This window comes from Protopterus annectens, chromosome 3.part1, assembly GCF_019279795.1.
Source record: "Protopterus annectens isolate FY-2018-M chromosome 3.part1, PAN1.0, whole genome shotgun sequence".
Classification (NCBI taxonomy): domain Eukaryota; kingdom Metazoa; phylum Chordata; order Ceratodontiformes; family Protopteridae; genus Protopterus; species Protopterus annectens.
The window spans coordinates 202,421,001-202,447,553 of record NC_056732.1 but is presented as its reverse complement, the minus strand read 5'-3'; the positions used below and the strand labels follow the sequence as shown (position 1 = coordinate 202,447,553).

The 26,553-nt window shown below is 39.6% G+C and overlaps 1 protein-coding gene across 1 annotated transcript in view; it reads right to left on the bottom strand.

Annotated features, from left to right (window-relative positions):
* The window catches only part of CCNY (cyclin Y), a 1,275,181-nt gene that overhangs the window by 1,090,772 nt on the left and 157,856 nt on the right, over positions 1–26,553 (bottom strand). The gene's annotated exons all lie outside the window — the stretch shown is intronic.

Here is a 26,553-nt window from a genome sequence, read left to right as displayed (position 1 = left end):
TAGAAGTGGGTACCAGTGTTGCCGAGGCCAATCTGGAGCTATTAGAATCATCCTTGGCTTGTCTTGTCTGATCTTTAGGAGCACCTTTGGGAGAAGAGGCAGAGGTGGAAAGGCATACACATGAAGATTTTTCCAACTGAAAGAAAGAGCGTCCACTTTCCAAGCTGTGTGATGAAACCCCTTTGTGCAAAACTTTGGCAGCTGGTGGTTTAGTGGAGAAGCGAACAGATCTATGTCTGGAGTTCCCATGACACTGTCAATTTCTGAAATACATGAAGATCCAGTTTCCACTCGTGGGGATCCATGATTTGCCTGCTTAACACATCTGCTAAGGAGTTCTGTGCTCCGGCAGAAACCTTGCCTGAAGAGTTAGTTGCAAGCTGAGCGCAGTCTCCCATAAAATCATTGCTTGCCTGCATAGAGGATAAGAATGTGTTCCCCTTGTTTGTTGATGTACCACATGACAGTTGTGTTGTCTGTTAGAATCAACACCTGCCCAGGAAGAAGTAACTCCTTGAAAGCCATTAATGCAAACTGGACTGCTAACATCTCCTTCATGTTGATATGTAGATGCTGTAGTCTGGCAGGCCACTTGTCTTGTATCCACTTTCCATTTAGATGAGCTCCCCAAGCAATGTCCGAGGCATCTGTCGTTAAAATCTGACTCGCCTCTGGCCGGGTCACAGAGAGTCCCTTGTTTAGGTGACATTCCTGAGCCCACCACAAAAATTCTTTTTGAATGCAAGGTATTATTTGAATGACAGTGTCCAAATCCTGGCAGTGCTGTGTCCACACATTTTTGAGATACCATTGCAGCTTCCTCATATGCAGTTTGGCATTGGGAAGCACCAGAATACAAGATGCCATGAACCCTAAGGCTTGAAGGACTGTCCTCCATTTTCTTTAAAACTGCTTCCACAGGCGAACCAAATAACACATCAGACTGTAAAGGAGCATCCAAAATCCTAGTCTTAACATGCTCTGCTAAATTCTGATCCCTCAACCAGGCATGCCTGCGAAGAACAGAACTAGTGGCAGCCACCCTCGAGGAGGCCTGCACAGCATCAAAACCACATTGCAAAGAATGCTTACCCACTTGTTCAGACACATGAACTAAATCCAGCAACTCTTTACACTCTATACCTTCCGCCAAAGCATCCACCTTAGATTTCAATTGTGAAAGGAGATAATTTTGATATTTTAGCATGTGAAACTGACAATTCAACGCTCTCATAGCTAAAGTGGAAGAAGTATACACTTTCTTTCCCCACCTATCCAAAGCCCTTGCCTCTTTATCAGTGGGAACAGGATTTTTAACAACAGAGGCCTTAACACCCTTAGGCCCCTGAGAAACAGTTTCGGGTCTGCCCTAGGACTCTTAAACAGATACTTATGAGCTTCAGGCACCCTATAGTACCTATCAGGCTTAACAGGGGCAGGAGGCAAAGAATCAGGGTTCAGGAAGCCTCTGCAAAAACATCTTCCACCACATTCAACACAGGAGGTATAGCTAAGGGCCTATGCTGGGGTAAAAATAAGAATTCCCTAAGCCTTTTCCTGGAATCAGAGTAATCTTGGCCTTCCCATTTAAAGTGCTCCCTCATGGAATGCAGAGTCTCTGAAAATGAGAAATCCTCAGGAGGAGAAGCTGTAGGTGGAATCATCCACATCAGAATCAGAATAAGGAGGATACTCCTGCAAGTCTTCCACAGAAGACTCAGAAGCCTCTGAACACCGTTCAAAACTCTCAAACTCGGTTCCACCGAGGCCTCTTATCAGGAGGGGCATAGAGCCTCTAATCATAGTAATTAAATCTTCTGCCATTTTAAGCATATGTTTCTTAGGCACAGAACCTGAAGTGCTAGGAGAAGCCCCACTGAAGCTGAACTTGGCCTACCTCTCAAAGAAGTTTTGGAAACAGTAGGAGAAGCTCTAACTACCTTGGGAAGAGAGGGAAGAACAGTTACCTGAGAAGCCCCTCAGCCTGGCCTACCTCCTGAGAGGGCACATCCTGTAACAGTAAAGTCTCTGCCTGAGACTCCAAAGAAACTCCTGGCAAAACCTCTGGCTCCACTGAGCCTTCTAAAGAACCGGCGTCCGGGACTGCGGTTCATCAACCCTAGACTTTGCTGTTTTGTCCTTGCGCTTTTTGACGAAGCGGCGTCGGAGCATCCGGCGGCATTTTGTAATTACAGCGCGTCCCAAACACTAACCTGGCACAGTCTAACCTCCTCTTAATAGTGCGTTTGTTAAATCTAGCACAAGAGCGGCAACCAACAACGTCGTGCTCAGGCCCTAAACAAGGTATACACAAAGTATGGTAATCCCTATGAGGTATCTGTTTCCCACAAAATACAGTTATTCACTTTTTCTGACATCCGGTTAAATACTGAGGCAAGAAAAACCAAAATGTTCCCCAGCGGAGTACTTAGCCAACTTTGATTCGGTCTGAAACTCCGACTTCGGAAATATTTCAGAACGCCAACCTGCACTCGCAAAACTGCTTCTGCATCGGACCATGCGGCAAAAAGACTGAGGATATGACGTCGGTCATGCGCATTAGTACCCTGACGTCCTGACGTCAGTCTAATGCGCCTTGACCGACGTCAGCCATATACTTTGGTATTCGGGCCGACTGGACAGCGGTCTACCCAATGGTTAGGACTGCAGCAATGTGGAATGAAGAACATCAGAATGCTGTATAAAACACTGACGGATTCGGCAACCAGGAAACAAAGCCACTCAGATCTGAGGAAGTGCACTTTCGGTGCGTGAAAGCGCTTATCCACTCGTTATTTTACTGAATAAAGAAGTTTCTTGCATGGAATCTTGAAGTGGCTTTGTTTCCTGGTTGCCGAATCCGTCAGTGTTTTATACAGCACTTCCTAATTTTAGCTATGACTTTTTCTTTTAATGTACAATTTGTTTATATTTGCATTCCACCAGGGTGGTTTGTTTGAGTTTGTTTTGGCCTTGCTTCAGGTAGGCACAGTTGTCTCTACGTATGTATTAACATGATTGCACGGGGTTTTTGTATACAATTCAGCACAGACAATGGGTTTGGAGGGGCTTGAATTTTTGTCTGGTAATTGCTTAAAAGCAGGTAGTTTTACCTCAGAATACTTCTTAAGTAATGCAGGAGTTGCTGGGGTCACAGGACTGATTTTTACTTCAAAGTTGACAGCTTTACAGTCTGACCTTACAAGACAGGATGCTACACTGGGTTACATTGTTCTCCCACATTTGTGAGTAACAGATCCAGTATATTTCCACCCCTAGTGGACGTATGGAATAAATAAATGGTCCAGTGTGTTTGTGTTTACAAAGTCCAAGAAACTTTGGGCCTGCAAGTTTGGAGTTGTGTAGGATTCCTAGTTTATAGAAGGGTAGCTAAAGTTCCCATTGAATATGTTATTGGGTTGAATGGCAAGTGTTTCCAGTAGGTGTAAGTATGACCTATGGCTTTCATGGGTCACAGAGAATAGCTTGCAAGGATATGATAGGGAACTGTACTATGGTAATTTGGATATGGAGAAGCTCAAGTGTGTCATCTTGTTTGACCAACCTTGAGGTTATGTTAGTTTTTCATGCAGATTGAGACACCTCTACCTTTAGTCCCTGCCTGTTCAGTAGTTGGTCTACAACATGTGGAAGGCTTTGTATCTCTGCACTGTTAAGATTGTTCACAGAGACTTTAAGACTTGTTTCGGTGACTGCACAACAATCTCCAAGGTGAGGAGAGCTTGCAGAGAGTGGAGTTTCTTGTTTAGGTTTCTGCCATTGAGCAATAATGCCATTAGAGTCCCTTGGTTTGATTTTTCTAAGTTGCAAGGTTTGTCAGTTTGGCATTGCCCAAAAAAGGTACTATGGGAAGGGCAATGTTTTAGGCAATATTCAAAAGCCAAGCAGGGGACAGGTGCAGACCATCCTTAGCAAAGCAATGTAGTCTGTTGACATCCTCCCATGCTGACAAATACTGCACCCACTTTGAATGACCCCAGATGCTAAACAGATTATTAAAGTCAACTATCTTCTGTTCATATAGTGGTACCATTCTTGCAATGCAAGACTTTTGCTCAATTCTAGGCTCATACCAGCTTGGGACACACAGTCCAAGAGCACCATAACGTCTGTCTTTATACAGTCCAAAGAGGTATATCTCAGGTTATATTTGAAGAACAGTTCTGTGCACTATTTTATCTTTAATGTTGTCACTGCTTACAGATTATGTTCTAATTCTTTTGAGTAGATAAGTCTTGCCAAATACCATAAGATGAAACTGGACTTCTTATTTTTCTTTACTAATTTTCAAAGACTTTCCAAAAACTGTTTTAATCTCAAAAAAGAAAATCAGAAATGTTGCCGAAGTCAAAATCTTTGATGCATTTCTTAGAAATGCTAACACACAGCTGCTCACTTTCCTATTTTTTTTTACCTAGTTATAAGCATAACTTTGCAAAATACTGCGAGAACATACATCTGATTTTTGCCAGAGTTCCATCCATCCATCCTCAAACCCTTTTTCCCATTTGCACATGGGGTCAGGGTGTCACTTCAACAGTGACAATCATCTTGAGCCAAGGTTTACACCACCAGATGGCTAGTCCTGCCGTGGTAGTTCATCCATAGTACTCATTCGCATTCACATTAACACCTATGGCCAAATTAGAGTGTCCAATCCACCTACTACATGTCTTTGGAATGTTGAGGAAACCGGAGCACCCGGAGGAAACCCACAGGAGTGCAGGAAGGACATGCAGACTCCTCACCAAAGGCACCCCAGCTGAGAATTGAACTGGAGTTACTAATCCTAAATTGAACTGTCCACCACCAAGATGGCTAATTATCTTTTTATTGTTTGTCTTTGTGCCTTCCTTGCTCAAGCACTCATCTTTGTTACTGCCCTCTCCATAGTAGTTTTCTTCATCTGTAATTTCACCAACTGACTGCCTTCTAGAGGTATTCTTCAGTACTTCTTGCAATACCATCTTTTCCATTGGGCTTATTTTTTACCTGAAAACCACAACAGAAGGAATAAATACATACTGCCAAATATTAAGAGCCTTGATCCATCTGTTTACAGAAGGATAAACTACACCAGGTTATAAGAAAGAAGAGCTAATAACAGTTAGCTGCTTACGAAGTAGGAACTGCATTTATTAAATTCCTAGGAGAAAAATTCAGGAAGGCGGAGCAGTTGCAAACACTCTCCATTCCAATTAAGTTTAAGCAGAAACACAACTTCACCCGGTTTTACAAGAGTATGGCTGGCAATAACTTTACATTAACTACCACTGTAATTTTTTAGACAAAGAAATTTGTTAAAGGTATTTTTACTTTGTAACTGGATACAAGTTTTATTTATTATCCAGGATGGTGCAAAAAAATGCACAGTGAGTTTTGTTTGTGGTATCACAAACACACACGCAAAAAGACTTTCAGGCTAGCTTTGCACATATTATAAAAAGTAACCAGTAATAAAGCCAATACAATTATTGGACTAACCGTATGTCTGGTACTACAGATTTAGTGAGTGCACTGACACTAGGTAAACAACATGCACTGCAATGTAGAAATATAAATAAATGGCTTACACAGTGGATATGTAGCTTCTATTTTAAATCCTTCATTAGCAGTATTTCTGTTAAAGTAAGCATCCCATTCATATTCCATTTTTTCACCCAGCCAAAATTATTTTTTGAAGTAGTCTTCTTCTTAATTAATATAATAGAGTCGGTACATCACAAAGCTCTGAAATACATTATTAAATCTGTCTGATCAGGCATCATGAATTGTTGAGACACAGTAGAAACAGAATTTTAACAGAGCATCTTCATGCAGAGTGAGTATCAGAGATGGAGGGAGGCTAATGGAGAGAATTTTTGTAGCAACATATGTCCGCAAACACTGATGCAAAGGGAGATTTGTTTACAGAAATCTTAAGCAACTCACTTCCAAAGTAAATCTGCAGAGCCTACGAGATGTTACTCTTGCATGCTGCAGATATGCATGCAAAAAATGAGGTGGCTGGACAAAACTCTCTCATATTTAGGGTCGGCGACCGTCATCATTACCTCCATCTCCAGTAAAGCAGCTATATGTATCAGCAGGCATTTTCACCTTCTAGTGATTCCACGAGATATAAGAGAAGCACAGGATCACAACACAATCGTTGACTGGTTTCTTTCTCCTGGCTGAAGTTTTGATAAATTTATTTTTGATGAGATATAGTGGAACCAGTGTGCCAACACAAAAAAATATACAACTGCAAAAACACTAAAAGATTCTTCCAGTACTTCCAGGAAAACAATGACTACGCCAAAAAAAAATCAACATTTATTTACTCTTTTGATTGCTTGCTTGCATGCAGTGTTTCTGGTGATATTTTATTCACACAAGCAGGTATTAATGGGTTTCCGCGGTGATACGGCGGTAGCGTTGTTACCTCACAGCAAGAGGTTCTCGCGTTCAATTCTCGGCTTGGCTTGGGAGTGCCTTCTGTCTGGAGTCTGCATGTCCTGCCTGTGGTTGGGTAGCATTCGAAAGACATGCGTGCGTAAATGGGCATTCCTTCGTTGAAGGCTGGGTGTCGAGCTGGCACCTCGATGTTTCGTAAAAATCTACTGCCAATCATTAGCGGACCGGAGTTCCACTGTGGCGACCCCTTACCGGGAAAAAGCTGAAAGACAAACAATAACAACAAGCAGGTATTATTAATGACTCCTTTACAAATCACTAGCAATAAGCTTTCGATATGTTAGGTTTCAAATGACCGCAAGCAATTAATTTTAATGTCAGAATCCACTGTGTTAAAGTCTCTGTTTATGCTTTCAAAGGCAACAAAGCAATGTCATCAATCTCTAACTCACAAAAACACATTTGTCTAGCAAGCCTAATGTATATCTATATTTGTCTAGCAAGTCTAATGTACTTCTAGGCACAGTGTGCTGAAGATACACTGTTGGTGTGAACACTAAAGTACGCTTTTACACCACCAAACTTTTTCAGAAGGACATGCAACTCTGTACCACTTAAGCAGACATGAAATGTGGAATGGTAACAATAAATATGTGGGGTTTTTTTAGTATTTTTGAAAGAGTTGGAGGCAGTGGATGCGGAATTTTTTTTCATGTTTTTTTCCAATTATTCTGCAGTTTGCTACAACAAAATCATTAGTGTACTTCTGCTCACTATAGCTATTACAAAAGTCCCTCTCCTTAGTGTGTTTTCTTTTATTCTTGTTTATTTGTTGCTCAACTAGTTGGGTGGGCTGATCCAAAATGAACCCTCATCAGCCATGACCCACACCAAAGACAGAAAGAAATTATAACAAAGTAACATACAGACATGGTCTGTGTGTATGGCCATGTATACATTAAATATGAGCATATATTCCATAACAGCATATAATAATCATCTGAAGTCAAGCTCATATAATATCATAAATTAGTCAGCTACTGCACACTAATATACCCAGAGTTCTGTCATCAATATCAGTAAACAGCACAACCATGTTGTTAATGTGTATAAAACCTAGTAGAACAATCAACTGCACTCCAAACAGTACAGTGCCATGATAAAAGACAAATTATACAAATAAAAGGATAAAAAGAGGGACGATACTTAAAGGCTCAGCTGTGACAGCAGCAACACCAACCGTGTAAAAATGGATAGGCAAGAGTGTCCAACATTGGCATGGAAGGGCAATGTGTGTTAGACAGGCATCAAGATGCTAGGTAAAGTAAAGGTCGCACACCACTGCCCTACTGTCAAAAGATCGCACACCACTGCCTTACTGCGTAAAAGTCACAATCCATTTTGCCTTACTGCCTAAAGGTCACATACCACTGCCTAACTGTCAAAAGGCTGCACACCGCCTTACTCTAATGTTATGCAGATGGTGAATATAAAACATAAGTGTACCACCTTAGTCAAAATACAGGTTAATGACAGAGTACTCTGCAGGAAAGAAGAGAAAAATACTGACAGACTAACCCTGCCAAGTGCAAGAAAGAACCTTTGGTCATACAGGATGGTCCATCTGCAGGTGCATGTTACCTGCCATGCATGTGGTGGAACTCAACCTCAATCTTGATGAAAAGGTACTCAAGAAAGTTTAGTGACCACTGATTTATTTTATTTTACTGTCAACCAAGGCAGAATACCGATCCCAGTGGACTGTTTTCAGGTTCAGCCTATATAAAAATACATCAACTCACTGTAACTAAACAATGAAAATCAAGGAAAACGCCAGGATCCGAATACAATTCAGTTCTCTTTATTTAGACAAAAAACAAAAAGTAGTTGGTTGAGCGCTTTCATCTAAGTATAAAGACTTCATCAGGTTCTGATGAAGTCTTTATACTTAGATGAAAGCGCTCAACCAACTACTTTTTGTTTTTTGTCTAAATAAAGAGAACTGAATTGTGTTCGGATCCTGGCGTTTTCCTTGGATACAACTGGTCTTGTTTCGGTTTTGGTTTGTTGACTTCCAGGGTTTGTTTTCTTCTTAAACAATGAAAATATTTATAAAAATTCAAATAGTAAGAGAAATGAATAGCAAGTGATAAATTAAAAAAGTTGGCAAGATTCTGAAATAATGAAGGTGGTGAATGCGCTAGGTATACATTTCGTTTACAAGAACGGAGCTGTTCGATGAACGGCGACAGTGCAACAGTCTATGTGATAGTGAGGGAGTTGTACAAGAATTAAACTTTGTAGTACACCATTCTTTCTTGTTTTTGTGAGAAGATGTGCATTAACACAGTAACACATACTTTGAGGATGTCTGGTCACACTACTTGCCAACATTTACCAGTTCTTCCTCTCTCAGGTGCTTGGTGGTGCAGATATTTTCTCAATATATGTCATAAGCATTACAAGCTAAAATCCAACCACTATGCCACTGAGAGGCAGCATCAAAATACAGTACTCTGGTGATCCTTAATAAAATAAAAATGCATCTGTACATTTTTTTTTTTTTTTTTTACAAAATATAATCCTCTATCTGATGAAAAGCAAATGAAGTTACCAACATGACTCAGCATCTAAAAATGTAATGAAATGCAAGTGAAGCAGGGCTGCATTACACTGAAGTGAAACAGTATGGTGATAAATGCACTATCATAGCAAACAATGGATTAATGACTGCAAAACTTGGTTTAAAAGACACCAAAATCGAGCCGTTTGTCCTTATGCTGACAGTATACTGCATTTAGTAGTATGCTGCTTCCCTAGCCATTTCTCTTCAATATAATATGTCCTAGTTCAAGCCTATGTGAACATCATTATCTTCCTAGATCATCATCCTACTCCCAATCTCCAAGGGCAAATATTCTCAAAGTGCTCTCTAAGACCAAAAATACTTCTGCAATAGGTCCTAACTTCATACTGGGCTGCCTTAATAATGGTGACAAGCAGCCATCGCTGATCCCTCCTTATGTTGTTCAACCTAAGCCCCACCACAGGCTGTGATCTTGAACACTGGTGCACTGAATTAATGATGCACTTCATAAGGCTGGCTCTAACATTGACCCAAGCAGCTACAGGCTCATTACTAGTCTTATCTGCAAAACCATAGAACATCTCAATGACCTCATAAACCAGGACATTAGAAATTTAAACAGGCTCATCCCCACAACAATTTGGATTTGGTAAGGGCAAGACTGCTTTTTCAGTCTTGTGGAATTGTTTGAAAAGGTCATGTGGGTTATAGGCAAAAGTCACACTGTCCACGCTGCCTAAATAGATCTAGCAAAAGCATTTGATACCATACCACAAGAAGGGATTGTAAACAAGCTAACAGCCTTATACGTATATCCCTGAATTGTAAGATGTACTGTAAAATGGCTCAAAAACAGAATGTATTTTGTTATGGACGGTGATGCCTCCTCGGTTAAGGAAAACATGACCAGTGGCATTCCCAGGGGCCCCCTGCTTTTTGACATTTATTTCCCTGATCTCAATACTAATAATAAGGATCTCTAGCTAACTAAGCTAACAGGTGATTGCAAATATGGTGTAGCTGTCCAATCAACAAATGGCCTTCAAATGGGACTATCACACACCTAGTGTGCTGAAAGAGGGCTTAAACTGTGTGCTAAGAAATGCAGTATTATCTTCTTTGGAAAACAACCAATTGCCAACACCTACTGCATCAATGACACACCACTCTCAAATGAAACCGTCATTAGAGACCAGGACAAATGGTTTCCACTACTTTGGTCAATAAGTAGCGACCGCAGTCAGAAGTCCTTCTACGTATCATAACTAATCATTAAGGGCATCTCTTCCAAAACAAAAGAAGTTACTTCTCTCCTGTATTCTGCCCTGGAGAGGCCCATTATAGAGTATAATACACCCTTTGGCATTTATCTCCCTTTACATAAAAAAAAAAAAAAAAAAAAAAAAACTCAAAAGACTGCCCAACCAAAAGAATACCAGGCCTCAAAATTCTTAGCTATCAGGAAAGGTTGGAATCACTCTCCCAGTATTCAGTGCCATATAGACTCTTGATGGGAGATCTACAAGTAGCATGGGATATCATTATCCGAACCCTCCTTTTTCTCAAAGTGTCATATTGTATAGCCAACATTAGAACAAGATATCTCGATCTACATCAGGGAAAATATAAAACTAAATGGACAGAGAGGTTCATCACCTGGTGCCTCCTCTTGCATGTCAAGCAGTACAATTTCCTGTTGTCCTTCAAATATAGCTTAGACAATTGGATGGCTGCCCTAAAATACAGTCCAGTACGTACAGGCCTTGCCCTCCTTGAAAAAGTTGTAGAGGCTGTGATGTCCTCTCTCTGGGAGAGTAATCAAGGAGCCTGAATCCTTACCACCGACAGTGGAGAGGGAGGTGTATTTGGAACAAAAATGGATACACCCAGTATTTCCAAATGCAGCTCTCTGCATCAAGCACAATTTCCCTTAAGAGCACACAAGGAATACACTCAGTCTGAGACTCCCCATTAGCACAGCTGTAGATTTGAGTCCTCAGCCAAGTGTCCAAGCCAAGTCCTCAAACACCCTCTCTGTGAAACTACTGCTTTGTATCCCTGCTCCAAGCAGCTGGCATGCGCACACATTTGGAGATGTGATTTGCACATACACACACACACACACACACACACACACACACACACCTGGGAAAGGTTGGCACAGATTTACCAGCTATGCACCTTCTGCCCAGACTATGAGGTAGTTACACTGTCACCGGCCACTCCAAAGTCAGCTACTCTAAGGCTCTTACAAGAGCACCCAATTATACTGAGTGAAATTAATATTAATACAAATGATAGTGTTTGACCAATGCAGTAAGCCTTTCAGGAGTGGCCACAGAGTCACAAAATAGATACAAGTACTCTCAAAGGTTAAAATGTTCTCTAAAGGATCAGCAACAATGAAAAGTTTAAATATATTTAATAATAAAAGAACATGGAAATAATAAATATCTATTTACAATAAACACCAGAGTTTCACCCACAGGAAATATTAAAAAATAATACAAATGAAGAGATTCACACAGATACAGAAAAACAGTACTTAACTCATTTCACAATAATTTTCTTAACTTATCTAAACAATTACTATTCCCTGTTCACTTACTAGAGCAAGGCAAGATAAAGTAGGTGAGGGGTCCTTCTTTGTCAGGTTGCAATAACAGAGTGCGTTGAGACTTCTCTCTCATCTGTTATTAAAACATCATTTTTGTCCTAGATAACAGAATGATATCACATACATCTGGTCATCTGACTTCTGTTTCCCATACTACCACCACTGTTAGAAACTGAAACAGAACTTAGCAAATATGTGTTACCATACACACAGACAGAGTTTTGCTGAGATGTCTTATAGCATCAGAAAGCTATAAAACCATAAAACACTTTTACTTTTCCTACATGAGCTAATAAACCATTCTTTGGCACAGAAATTTAGTCTCTGGCTGCAATCAGAACTGTAAGATACAATCTTTATGGCCTAAACCAGGTAATTTAATTTCAGGATATTGTTCTAAAAGTTAGGTGGGGCTGAGCTTAACATATTCTCTTTCAGTATCCTCTGTTAAAGCATATACATTTAATTAGTTATAATAATCAGGACCCAATGTTAGTATATTTTTTTTAAAACGAGCAGTTTTACAGATACATTTTTCAACACAAGCATCTGTACACATCAGTCTGATATACAAATTACAAATCATTTACAAACTTCCAGCTAGCTGTGCTGGCATATGTTACACATCCACTACCCTACTTCTCCTAGCATAGTTGGCAATACCTCACAAGAGGTGGATGAGTGGCTATTGACATGGCACATATGACAGTGATGTTGTAGAACAGCACCTCCCCAGGTGTGCAGTAGCAAGTCCTGGCTAAACCCCGCCCCAACACCCATGACGTGTCTGAGTAATGAATGAACATTCATGTTGATGTCTTCACCATCGCAAGAATATTTATCGGGTATTCTGGACGTTAGCTCAAGGGGGCACTACAATTACCTAATGCTAAAGAAGCATCACTAACTCCAAGTAATTTTGTTTTTTGTTATGTTTTTGCAGGGGGGCAAGCCCCCATTCACCCCCCACACTCCCTGCATATTAAATATACCAACTCCAAGATTGCACTATATTGAGGTAAAGGGTAAATTATCCATTCCATGCTGTACCATGATGGACAGATATGTAAATCAACAACCAATATATACATGACATCACTGTGAAGTCTGCACGGCATTCAATCATGCATCATTTGCATATGACATCACAGCCATTTGGCATGTCAATTACACAAGGCATGCCCACTTTTGCGCAGACTGACCAGGGAAGTACTGTTCTACAAGAATGCCCATATGGCCTCTGGTCTAACATACTTTCATTTCTTATGATTCCTGTCATGAGATGCGTTTTGAAAGGTCAAGGCAATAGCTGTATCCCAGGATGTATTCTGCACCATCTCCAGCAAGAACTGGCTTCTCCATTGAGCACCATATTCAACTACAGCCTAAGTACTGGCTTCATTCCAGCAAAGTGGAGAACTGCCATTGTCATCCCTTTGCACAAAGGTGGTGCCACTACCGACCCTGGAAACTATCGCCCCATTAGCATGACAAGTCTGATCCGTAAAGCCATGGAGCATATTATTATGGATCTCATAAACAAAAACATAGACAATCTCCAAGCACTTGGACTCCACCCAGTTCAGATTAGTCAAGGGCAGATCTTGCCTGTTGAAGCTGGTTGAATTCTTTGAGATCGTCACCAAGACCCTGGATAAGGGAAAGTCAGTACATACAGCTTACCTTGACTTGACCAAGGACTTTGACACAATCCCCACTCAGGCATCATGGCAAAGCTAACACAACTTGGCATAAATCTTATTTCATCAGGAGGGGGGCCAACTGGCTCACTGACAGGACCCTCAAAGTCAAAATAGGCACCTCCACCTCCGACAGCAGACCTGTCACTAGTGGAGTTGCCCAGGGATCTGTTCTAGAACTCCTACTGTTTGGCATCTATTTCTCAGAGGTCCAGGCAAAGACAAAGGGCCTATGGCTGACCAAGTTTGCGGACGACTGTTAGTTGTGTGTTGTCACTGACTCCCCAAATGATGTTAACATACCGCAAGCGGGTCTCACAGCAACTAATAACTGGTGCCAAAGTCATGGCCTCAAGTTACTGCAAAAAAATGGATCATCATACCATTTGGCAAAAACACGACCCCTATTGATCACCACATCAACGACAACCCCCTAAGCACACAACCTGTGGTGAGAGACCTGGGCACTCAGGTTGATAAACTCACATTCGACCATCATGTAGCAGCAGTTTTCAGAAAAGCCTTTTACTTGGTTCATCTCACAAGTAAAGGGATTGCAACCAGAAAAAAAAGGAGGCTATTACCTCTCTCTACTCCTCCCGCATTAGACCAATAACTGAGTATAATACCCCGTTTGGGATGTACTTCTCCAAACATCTGCACCAACTGGAAATGCCACTGAAATACCTCACAAAGAGAATCCATGGCCTCCAACATCTGTCCTATGCAGATGGGCTCAAATCACTATCACTCTGCTCAGTATTGTACAAATTGCTCAGGGGTGATCTGTGTCTCACCTACAAGGCAATCTCGGACCCTGTCCAACTAGAGATGTTTCATATCTGTAAGTCTAACTCCTCACGCACTACCCACTCAAAAGGCCTGAATCTAATATGCAACATTAACAAAACCTGCAGGAGAGACCAGTTGGTCTCCCAGAGGCTGCCCAATCTCCAGAATAGACTTCTCATACACATCAAACAGAGCACCTCGCTGACTCTCTTCAAGCACAACCTTGATGAGTGGATGGGAAATCACAATTTTGTCCCAGGGGTTCCACCTGTGTCCCTCACTGACAGGGGTGACAGGTGCTAACTGAGGTTTCTTTTTGTGGATAAACTGGATAGGCTTGGAAGGGCCCCGGGGCCATTAGCCTAGTAACATCCTATGATCCTGTATTTTACCAAGAGAAATACACAGAAGCAATGCTTTTTTTGAGGAATCATCAATCACCAGAACCAAACTGTTTTGGATGAAGGTGACTTAATAAAAACAAAAGTAGAAGCCACCCTTATAGACAGCTAGAAATTTCTATTAAATCACCTTAACTTGAGTTTTATGAATTTATTTTATAATTTAATTTTACACGGTCATCTACCCAGTTTACACCTGCCAGACCTGGACAGATCCAATGATCATAAGTATTCTTCTGCTGGCAACTGGTTAAGTTGGTAAAACTTACCAGGAAACTTCCTGATTACCAAAACAGATAATTAAAATAATTAAATGAAAGGCTGCTATTTTTGTTAAATGCAAAAAATTGAGATAATTAGATTTTACTGCACAAGGTTTTGAGTGAGAAAAAAATGGCTTAAGTTCTTTAAAAAAAATTTTTCAGGTTATTTCTACTAAGTATTACAGGAAGCTCTAGTCACAGTCAGATTTTCTAACTATCCAAAATAATAAAATGTTAATTCAGGTGCTGAATTAGCACAGCTTGTATTAACAGAGAACTGGCAAAGCATGTCTTCTTTTGGCACAAGTAATACAGTCCCCAGCTTGGTGTAGCTTACTGAAGTATTACTGCATCACTGATGAAATGAATCACTAACAATGGAAAAGTCAGAGAGAGAGAGAGAGAGAGAGAAAGAGACAAGGGAAAGTGATGCACCCACGCTTAATTAACAGCTGGAATGGAAGTCTGTGGCATGTGCAACTCCACGGTCTATTTTCAGTAAATCGTGCTGCGTGATGCAGCATGCTGAACATTCAACAGAAACTGGGGCATGAAATACAAACTGAGGAGTTTGTGCTTCGTGGAGGGCTAATTTATTTGTTTTTATTCATTTAAAGTAATGTATATATTGGTAACATTTTTATTCAGTTTATCCTGGTCCATGTCACGTATGCGAATCTCACGTATGCGAATCTCTTTTCCAGAACGACAGTTAAAAGGAGGATTAACATCTCTGATTTATTTTTTCTTATCTGTGTCAGTTCTAACAGTTCGGTGAAGAATAATTTTGCTGCATGAATTGAAACATTTTTAAAACAATTTCTCACGCAGCCTCTTCCAGTAGGCTAACTCAGTAATATTGCACTAAGCAAAATAGAGATAAAATGTATACATTGCTCGTCACCAACATTTTAAGTGAAAATAAGTTTGCTATTAGCAGTAGTAAAAATTTAAAACACAATATAATTCAAACCCCCAGTAAGCTGAAAGCCTAAAACAAATTTCTCTGTCAGTAAATAATAGCATTCATTACACAAGCTGAGATAATCTGCTCAACTGACATCAGTAGAACAAATGTTATAGCATGAATCAGTTGGCAGTAGCAACAACACAGAAAATTAGATAAGAACACTTTTTAATTTATTATTTGGTAACTATGTTAAGTGTACTACATAGTGGACCTTTTTCAGCGAAAAGCTCCCCACCACTCACACTCACTCGCACACAGGCATTTCATGCACATCTATACTCTTACAGACAGCTTTTTCAGCCTGCTGCCTACTTTCCATATGTGACTGGTCTTGTAATTTGCCCTTACCCCTTTATGCGTGATCTTGAACTTGGTATATATAATTAGCAGGAAGTCTTGGGGGGCAGCCTCCTGCAAAAGTATTTTGTTTTTCTCTTATTCAACCTTTTTGTATTCACTCTTTTGAGCATTCCCTTAAAGATGATAAAATGAGTCACTAACAATGGAAAAGTCATAAATGTGTGCGAGCTTGTGTACTTCAAAATACTGATGTACAAACAATGGAGAATGGTAACATTTATCCAAAAGCATCAAAACTCAAAATAATGAAAAAAAAGATGAAGCTATAAAATTCATATTTTTTGCAGGGGGGGCTCCACACACCCCCTGATTAGTTATGAGAACAACTCTAAGATCACATAACAGTGGGGAAAAGGGCAAATTCCCACTTCCTGCTGTTCCATGACCTCCCACATATTAATGCTGGCACAAGCATATAAATTATTATTCAATCATTCTGCTGGTAGGAAAAAAACCTTTGATTATACAGAATCCTTCTACATAAATACAAATATGTATACATAAAAATCTATATCTATATACATAAATATACATTATATTTATATATACATATTGTGACGACCGTGCTCGACCTCCCACATATTAATGCTGGCGCAAGCGTATAAATTATTATTCAATCATTCTGCTGGCAGGAAAAAACCTTTGATTATACAGAATCCTTCTACATAAATACAAATATGTATACATAAAAATCTATATCTATATACATAAATATACATTATATTTATAAATACATATTGTGATGACCGTGCTCTGGCCCAGCAATCAAGAACCCTCATTCCTCACCACTAACACCAGGGAGGTCGTCTCATAGAAGAGAGGAAAGGATAACTAATACACACAGTAAAGTACAATTTCCCTTAAGTGTACACAGAGATCACAGTCATTCTGGGACTAGTTGCTCCCTTGCCCGCCAAGTCCCCAATAAGACTCCCCACTGGCACAGCTATAGGGTCCAGGTCTCAGCCTAGCTGGGCAAGCTAAAATCACTAGTACCCTCTCTGTCCAACCAGTGCTTCGTGTCCCTACCCAAGTAGCTGACACAACACACACACACTTTGAGATAATTATTTATACAACTTCACAGACACTCCTGGGAAAGGCTGACAGATTCTCCAGCTGTGCCCCTTTACCCAGACCATACGGTAGTAATCCCTGCCACCACCCAGCTAATAATATCAGCTACTAAAAGGCCCTTAAAAGGGTGTCCAGTTATTACTGTGCAATATTATTATCCAATTGGTAATGAGACTATACAGTCTAAGGCTTATTTTAGAGTGGCCTATTACAATAACCTCCATAAATATGCAGTGTTCTCTAGCGCTCATCTCTACACAGAACAGCCACAGGTAAAGTTTTTTTTAAATATTTAATAAGAAATAATTAAAACACAAGACAAAAGTACTACACCACAGAGATATCTAAGAGTTCAGAGATCACACAGAAACTTAAAATAATACAGTAGGACAGGTCTGATTTCAAAGAAAATACCTAATTAATCTTTACTAGGTTTAACTATTCCTACAAGAAATCACAGTGCTAGAAACTTACATATGAGCTTAGGCAGAGTGCTGAGTTAGATATTCAAGATCAAAATGCTCTCAGTCTCTTGTGAGAAATAGTATTTAAACATTACTAACAAACATGTCTCTAAGGCCCTCCCAAATTACATCATTTTTTGACACTTAGTCTGGAGTTCTCAGGCCACAAACTGCATTATTTGGGAATCTAACACCTGCACAGAAACTTACAACAATATAAGTCATTTCACATGTATACTCTAACAGAAACCAGAGCAATAAAGCAAATTCCACATCTAAATTCTGGTCATAAACTTTAGCCTTAAAACAATGGGCATGAAACCTTCATCCAGACGCACTGGGGACGGATTCTAACATGAAAGAGTCACAACATGCTTCACTGGGCAAGTAGAGCGGTTCAGTACATTCAGCGCCCTTACTATCTACAGGTACGGCGCCTACCAGGAAAAATCAAGTGGTGACCAAGACAGTTTCAACGAGAAGTCGAACTTTTTTGAGCTCTCAGTCCTCGGGGGACGAGACATAGAGCCTACAAAGGAACATTTTAGCATTATAAATTTATCAGGTTATACTTTTGATCCTGATGAACTTGCTGTGCTAAAGTTGGGTTTGAATTTCATTCCTGACAATAGGGCCAACTATGTGAGAACAGTAGTGGACATTAAAAAATACTCCAGGAAGTTAAATTTGCATTTTTTATTGAATGAAGTCCCTTTAATTCAGAAAACTTTTGTTAAACCTTCAGTTTTTTGTCCAAAGTTACACCACACCATAAGGGTATTTGAAGAAACTTGTATCAAGGATGTTGAAAACTTATTATGTCATAATGTTAATTCTGGTGGTAATTTGACAAATGATGAAAGATCAGCATTGAATAATTTAAGGAAAATGACAGATAGGTTTCGTTTTATGAAAAGCGATAAAGGTAATAACATAGTAATTATGAAGAAAGAAATGTATGAAAATGGTATGCTTGAACTTTTGAATAACCAGGACGAATATGAAATTATTCCTTTATATGAGATTAAACGGCGCTATCGTCTAATCCAGTCTTTTTTATATGATGCCCTTATGAATGGGGAAATTTCTTTGGAACTATATGAATTTTGTGAAATTATCAACCCTAGGATAGGTGTACTATTTGGTATTCCCAAGGTACATAAGTCTGTTGTTAGGCCACCTTTTAGACCGATTGTTTCGGCCCCACATTCAGCTACGGAGGGAATATCATTGGTCCTGGATGCCGTTCTTGGACCTGTGGTTTCAAATCAACCTTCTTTTGTTCAGGATTCCTGGCATTTTCTTAGGAGAATTAATGATTTCATTTGTACACAAGGTTATAATCCTGAGTCAAAAATTATGTTTACATTGGATGTAATTTCCCTATTTACATGTATTCCTCATTTTGAGGGGGTTGAGGCCATACGGAGTTTTTTATCCATGAGTTGTCCAAATTTTGGCAACGACATAATTTCTATCATATGTCGGCTATTAGAGGTCACCCTGGAGAACAACTTTTTTCTATTTGGCAACACATATTACCGACAGAAAAAAGGGGTGGCCATGGGCTCCTCAGCGGCACCAGCATTTGCCAATCTGGTTATGTCCTGGTGGGAGAAACAATATATACCCATCTTGACTGACAAATTTAAAATTTGTTTCTATTGTCGTTTTATGGACGACTTGTTTTTCATCATTGAAGGAGACCATACTACTATTGACCAAATTTTTGTGGAAATTAACACACTTTCTGAATATTTGAAATTTACAAAAGGTTGCCAGGGACATAGAGTCAACTTTCTAGATGTGACCCTATATTGGGATGATGCAGAAGAAAGGCTGCACAGTTCCATTTACCGCAAAAAAACCTTTAACAACGGTTATTTGCATTATAAAAGTGGTCACCCCAAGTCTATTACTAACAACATTCCAAGGGGGCAGTATATACGGGCAAGCCGTATGACCTCCAAGGAGTTAGATTTGGAAATTGAGTTTTCGTTTATCTCATCCCTTTTTATCAACAGGGGTTATATTTCAAATAATTTGGATAGAATCATGAAGGAAATTTGGTCTCAAAGGGACAGTAAATATTATCCTTTGTTAAATCTCCAGAACAATGAGACTGTCAGTATTGGCATGAGGAAGTCTGCAAATGAAGGGGATATTAATTTGTTTTGCTCCTTGGAAATTAGTTCTGATAATAGGGAGATACAAAATATTATCAGGAGGAACTGGGGTATTATAAAAGGTAATAAGGACGTTTTTAAGTCATTAGGGGAGAAGCCAGTCTTTATTTCTAAAAATGGTTTTAATTTAAGGAGAATTTTTGAGTTAAGGGGGAATTGTGATGTTAACTCTATCACCCAGAGAAGAGGAATGTTACAGTGTAACAGCTGCAATTTTTGCCGTTTTATTTACACCGGACCTTACATTGTTGTTAATACCAGTAGTAGAACTTTAGAGGTACCTGGTAATGTCAACTGTGGAACTAAGGGTGTTGTTTATATCGCCCTGTGCTCCGCTTGTGAAGCTTTCTATATTGGGATGACCACAAGGGAGCTCAGGATACGTATCAGGGAACACCTTTATAGTATCAAGTCTAAGGATGAAAGGAATGCCTTGTTTAAGCATTCCTTGAAATGTTCAACTTTTAAAAAATTTTTATTTTCTATACTAGAGGTTGGAAGGAAGGATTTGAGGGAAGGGGACTTTAAGAACTTTCTCCTTCAACGAGAGACCTACTGGCAAATTAAGTTAAAGTCCGATAGTCCTCCTGGACTTAATGAGACTATAAATATAAAATGTTATTTAAATCAACGTAGGCTGAATGTAAATAAAGTTGGCTATTCCATTTTCTCGCACTTTCATTAAGATATATAGAATGATATAGGTTATTTAAAGAATTTTTAAAGTGAAATGTCTTTTTAAAAAAATACGTATTTTATTTTAGTTAATTAACTGGTCACATGATTTGTATTTGATATATAAGATGCTTGTTGCATTGATGTAATTATTCTGATGAAGTTATTTTACGAAAGCGGCTAATAAAATAGTATACGCTATTTTTGTTTGCGGACATCATTTTCCTTCGGTGGCTTTGTTCCTGTTATATCTTATTTTGCTTTCCCTGGACGTATTTGTTTACTAGTTGGACTATTTCTGTGTTTATTTAAGTAGAGCGCAATGTTGTCACATATTTTGCAGTTCCACATTTCACAATATTCTTTTACACTCAAGAAAACATGCCTGTATTTTACATTTATTTACAAATGCCAGAATTATATATCAAATTCTATTAGACTAGGCTGGCAGCCTTCGCCCATCTCTCCCCAATCGTCACACACACACACATATATATATATATATATATATATATATATATATACATATACGTAGATAAGAGAGATAGAGATATACACACACAAATACACTGAAAATAAAGTGACCATTGACAGTGAGAATTCTTTCTCCTAAACCAAGCCAAACCAAAATAAATAATTAAGACTGCAGCTACAAAAAAGCTTCAACCACCATATTCTGCACACTATTAAGCAGAAAACCAGAAATCAGGTAGCCAGATGTTTTAATATAAAGTAAAACTCACCCACACACCAAATTACCATTCCACAAACAAAACAATACACAAAAACTCATTTAAAATGGCAGCAAGTATACCAGATCTAATATACTCTTGTAAGTTTCACTTCATCATTAGAAATATAAATGCAGAGTATATCAATTAAGTGATATCCCACACAATGAACTGGGGGAAAAACAGAACACAAATTAAGCTCTATAAAAAAGTTAAGAAATTTATTTTAACAGTGTCATTGTATAAAAGCAATATATAATAGCCATGTATGGCCAATGCAGGGTTATCAACAGCTGCATTTGGTCACACTTGGGCTTTACTATCATAAGCAAACCTCAATCAGCAGTAGATAAACTATGCATTACCGACAGCTTAACATTAGATTTTGCTCAACTATATACATTTTATTGCAACCAGGAAATCAGTATATTTTTGGATGTTATAGGGAGAGCATGTAAACTCTAAGAACATTGTGTCTGGAAATCAGAAATAAACCTCCAGACACGAACTGTGAGATATAAGATCTTAAACAATGAGCCACCATATCACCCAATGGTTTGTTGTCAACATACTTCTCAAAAACTCCTTACTAAAAAGAGAAAGATTCTCAACACAGGTATTCAAATCTAATTTGTCCTTTTCCTATTAACATGAAAACAAATATTTTCCATAGCACTCCTCTCTTGCAACTCAAAACTTTAATCTTGGTTCCAGCTTTTACATATTATCAGTGCTAAAAGCATTCTGTTTCAGAAGCTGCAAAGCAAATATTTACAACAGCATGGCAAGATTAGTTCTGCTCCTTGTCACAAACTAGCCTCTATCAATAATGTCACCCTCTGAGGTAAACAGATCATCACAGGCATCAGGAGCATCTGTGGTAACAGACATCAAACATGGAACCATTAAACTTGTTAACAAATATTACCTGAGCTTTTATCCACGACTACACGACTGTTGTGACCACTGCTTCAAGGAAATGAACTATTTGAAGTTGTACGTTTATTAATCAGCCTCAGCAATCCCAAGTCTGTATTTCAAAGAATCAACTTTTCCACTCAGTGCAGACTATTAGCTATAGTAAGGTGTGTACTTGTGTTTCTAAGGTGTGTACTTGTGTTTCTAACTACACCTCTGTCAACAAGTATTAGCATTTTAACTGGTTAAAAACATTGCAGTGCACGGAGGACCATGATTACACTCCAAAAACAGTTAAATTACATCCTTGCTCAGCACTATTCTAGCATGAGACCAAACTTTAACAAGACTTAAAAAAAGGTGCTTAATAATTGTTAAGCACCCCCTGGGTGCAGTCAGTGTCAGACAGCGCTGCTCAGTAAACAGCATAAGCAAGACATGAAATGGCTTCATTTCAACTTGTCTTACACAAGGAATACATATGGATGCCAACCACTTCCCTACTGCTTTACTAATAGAAGATATTGCAATTTTTTTTTTTAGTTTTGGGTGACTACAGTACATGCAGCAAATAAATGTCTATGAATTATGAAAGGGATCTCTGATCATAAGAGATTATATGTTCTAGACATGGAAACCAAGCTTCACCTCTTAAACTGCATTCTTGAGATTAATTTCTTGGCAACCAGTGTTGAACACATAAGCCAGGATAGCATTGATGCCTCAGAGCAAGAGGATGCCAGTACGATTCTCAGCCGGAGTGCCTTCTGTGCGGAGTCTGCATGTCCTCCCTGTGTTTGCGCAAGTTTTCTCTGAGTACATTCAAAGACATTCAGTAGGTGGACTGGACAGTCTAAATTGGCCATAATTGTGTGTGTGTGTGTGTGTGTGTGTGCACGTGCGTGCTGTGGAAGGACTGGCTCTAGTTGATTGTCACTGATGAAGTGGCACCCCGACCCTATGTGGAAATATGGGAAAAGGGGTTGTGGATGGATCAGAGACCCAATCATAAACTTCTATGTAGTACATGGAACACTGATTATGCACCAAAAATGGGGAAAAGACAGGCTTGTTAAGGCTCTGATGTCAGAAAGTCTGAGACATTCCAGTGTGGAAAAATAAGCCCAACAAAAGTAGATACAGACTGTCCTACAAAATTATTAAACAAACTGAAATTAACTTTGTTAGTTCCAGACAAACTCCCTGATGGATATCTGCATATATCTTTTAACATCATAGCATATCCCATTTCCATACTAATAAATAATCCATCAAGGAAATGTGTGCTCCCATACTCTGGAAACAATCATATCTTATGCATTTATGTAATGGTGGCACATCCACAGACCTGAAAACTGTAGGGCTATTGGCATCCTTCCACCCCATTTCTAAAGTCCTAGAAGGGTATATACACCAACAAATCCTTGTTAGTCCACTCACTAAAAAAATTTCCCCAGCACAACATGGATTTCATCCAGAGGCAGCTCTCAAACTTCTTCAACACAACCTACCCTAGGTTCACAGGAGATTACTAGGCTAATGGCTTAAGGGCCATTACAAGCCTAGCCAATAACCTGATTTTGCCCAATATATGGACCCTAGGGCCAAGAGGATGGCACGGATGCCTATGCATCGAGTATCCTACAAATTGCCCCTGTCCATTAAGGACATAGGCACTACCCCAGGTCTAAATATGTGACGCCCTATCCATTGATCCAAACTGTATTTGAACAGAGCCAGGGAAAGGCTCTGCTTAAAGTGAAAAGGAAGCCTGTTCCAAAGAAGGGTAATTTTCTGAGACACACATCTGTCTCTTCAGCATGTTTTTTTTGAGTTGGTATCTAAGTTTAGATTCCTAGATTTGGTGACCCTCATGCTGTTTGACTTGTGGATGTGCAGTGACTCCATCATGGCTGGATTTGTGAGTGCCTTGTATGTCAAGCATAGCTCATTCCTTAAAAGTCAGTAGGAGACCGCATAAAGGGAGTTCATGTAGTTTAGACCCTGTATTTTCTTTGTGAGGAACCTCTGAGGTCGCTGCAGCTACTTTAAGTGCCTAACCAATTACAGGCCAAATGGTGCAATGTACTCAATTATTGGTCTAATGAGGATTGAGTACAGTGGGACTATAATTTCCTTGGATCTAGATGCCATACCTTTAATTATAAGTTGGGCCAGATTAAAGGACTTCCTCAACACTGTGGACACATTGCAGTCAATGTTCAGGCTATCTTATCTATCTGTGCATCTAGATCTCCCACCTCCGAGTCTACTGTTAGGAGTGTGTTTTGAAGCAGTAATTTGCAGGGGTATTTGACTTGTCAGTGCTATGATAATGCATTTTTTCGCATTTAGTTTTAGGCCCTGGACCTGGCACGAATCATTTGTCTGATCTAGACCATCCTCACGGATATCTACATCATTGGGGATTCAATAACTGCCCCCAGCTTGCAGTCATTGGCAAACTTTGTCATCCAGAGGCCTTCCACATTAGCCTTGATTTCAAAGAAGTATATTCTGAGTAGAAGTTGTCTCAGCACTGAGACCTGTGGCACACCACTAATAACTAGCCTCTTGCTGATTCTGTTTTCACCCACTTTAACCATGTGTCCTGTCTGTGAACTAAATGGCTACCCATCTGGTGATGTAGGGATTTATGCCCAGTTTTGTGAGTTTATTTATAACACCTGGGTGCAGAATTGTGTCAAATGCCTTGAGCAGGTCGAGGTAGGCAGTATGCACTGCTTTACCCTCATCCATTCCTTAGTGACCTTCTCGATGAAACCACTAGATTCAGGTGGCATGACCTGCCCTTGACAAAGCCGCATTGGGTCAGATCCATTGTTTGGAGGTTTCCTATGTCATTATTTATCAGGTCCAAGATTATTCTTTCTATGACATTACATATAAAACTAATAAACTTATGGGTCTGTAATTTCCTGAATCAGTAGATGGTCACCCTTTATGCAGAGGGATGAGTGTTGCTGTTCTGCACTCTATCAGGACAAAGCCAGTCCGGAGGCTGTGGTTAAATAGAGATCTAAATGGGTCTGATAAGTCCTGATTTAAGCTGTTTAAGAGGCAATATGGTATACCATCACGCCCCATTGCAGCTTTGTTTTTAGCTTTAGAGAACGCAGTGCCTGCCTGTTCGTTGATGATAATTGGCAGTGGAGTGGTGGGTCATACTTCTTGGGGAAGAACTGAGGGTGAATGGGGAGGTGAAATTTGAGATGAATTTATTGGCCAACAGATTTGCTGTATCTGCCGGCTGGATATAGGTGATGACATCTACAAATAATGCTGGTGTAACTGAAAAATGCCTTATGGTTATCCTTGGCTTTAGAGGCCATTTCCTCCTCAAAGTCTGCTTTTAGGGACTTAACTAGCTCCCTGATTTTCTTGTTTAGACTAATCAAGGACTTCTGCTTCTTTATACACATTCCCTCTAACTTCTTGACAGGATTTTCTTCCTTTTCTTGTACAACCAATTAATAACAGGAGTCCACTAAGGTGGCTTGTTTTTGCAGTCTGACAAGGGTTTATTTCAGTCTGGTAATGCAGTTTCTATGCAGTTATTTACATGGTCATACAGAGCTTTTGTGTATGCCCCTGCATAGGTTTCTGTGTGTTCTGGATTTGGGGGAACTTGGAATCTAGCTATGCCATCCCTTAATAGAAGGTAATTTACCTTACAAAAATTCTTAAAGTTTTTGAGGTTATGTGGGGGAACTAGTTTTGCCTTTATTTCAATGGAGTTTGTAATTTGACCATACTAGTCAGGGTGTCACACTAGGAGAGTGCATCACTCCCCCATATTTGCGTGTACCAGATTTAGGATATTTCTTCCCCTAGTGGGAGTACAGACTAGCTGCTCCAGTGCATTTCAATTTACAAAGTCAAGAAATGTTTGAGCCTGCAGGTTACTGGTCCTGTATGCCTCCCAATTAATGGAGGGGAAGTTTAAATCATCCATGAGTATGGTATTGGCCTGGATGATGAGTGATTCTAGTAACTTCAAGTATGAGCTATGGGTTTCCTGTTTCATGGAGGGAGACCTGGGATTTTTCCCATTGTCAGTTGGACATGGAGTAGCTCAAACATGTCCTATTGTTTGACCAGCCTTGAGGTGTGTATATCCTTTACGCAGACAGATACACCTCTGCCTTTTGCTCTTTCATGTTCAGTCGGTGGTCAGAATGTACGAAAGGCACTATACTCATGCAATGCTGGCGTGCTTTCCAAGGCTTTGAACCATGTTTCAATAAAGTACAGTTGTGTACACTTACTTGTAGATGTTCGAGTGTATTCACTGTTGCAGTCATCACATTTGGGCTATCTGCTTGCAGTAGCCCTTATTCAGCCTGATTAACAAAGCCTTGGGTCCTGCGTCGG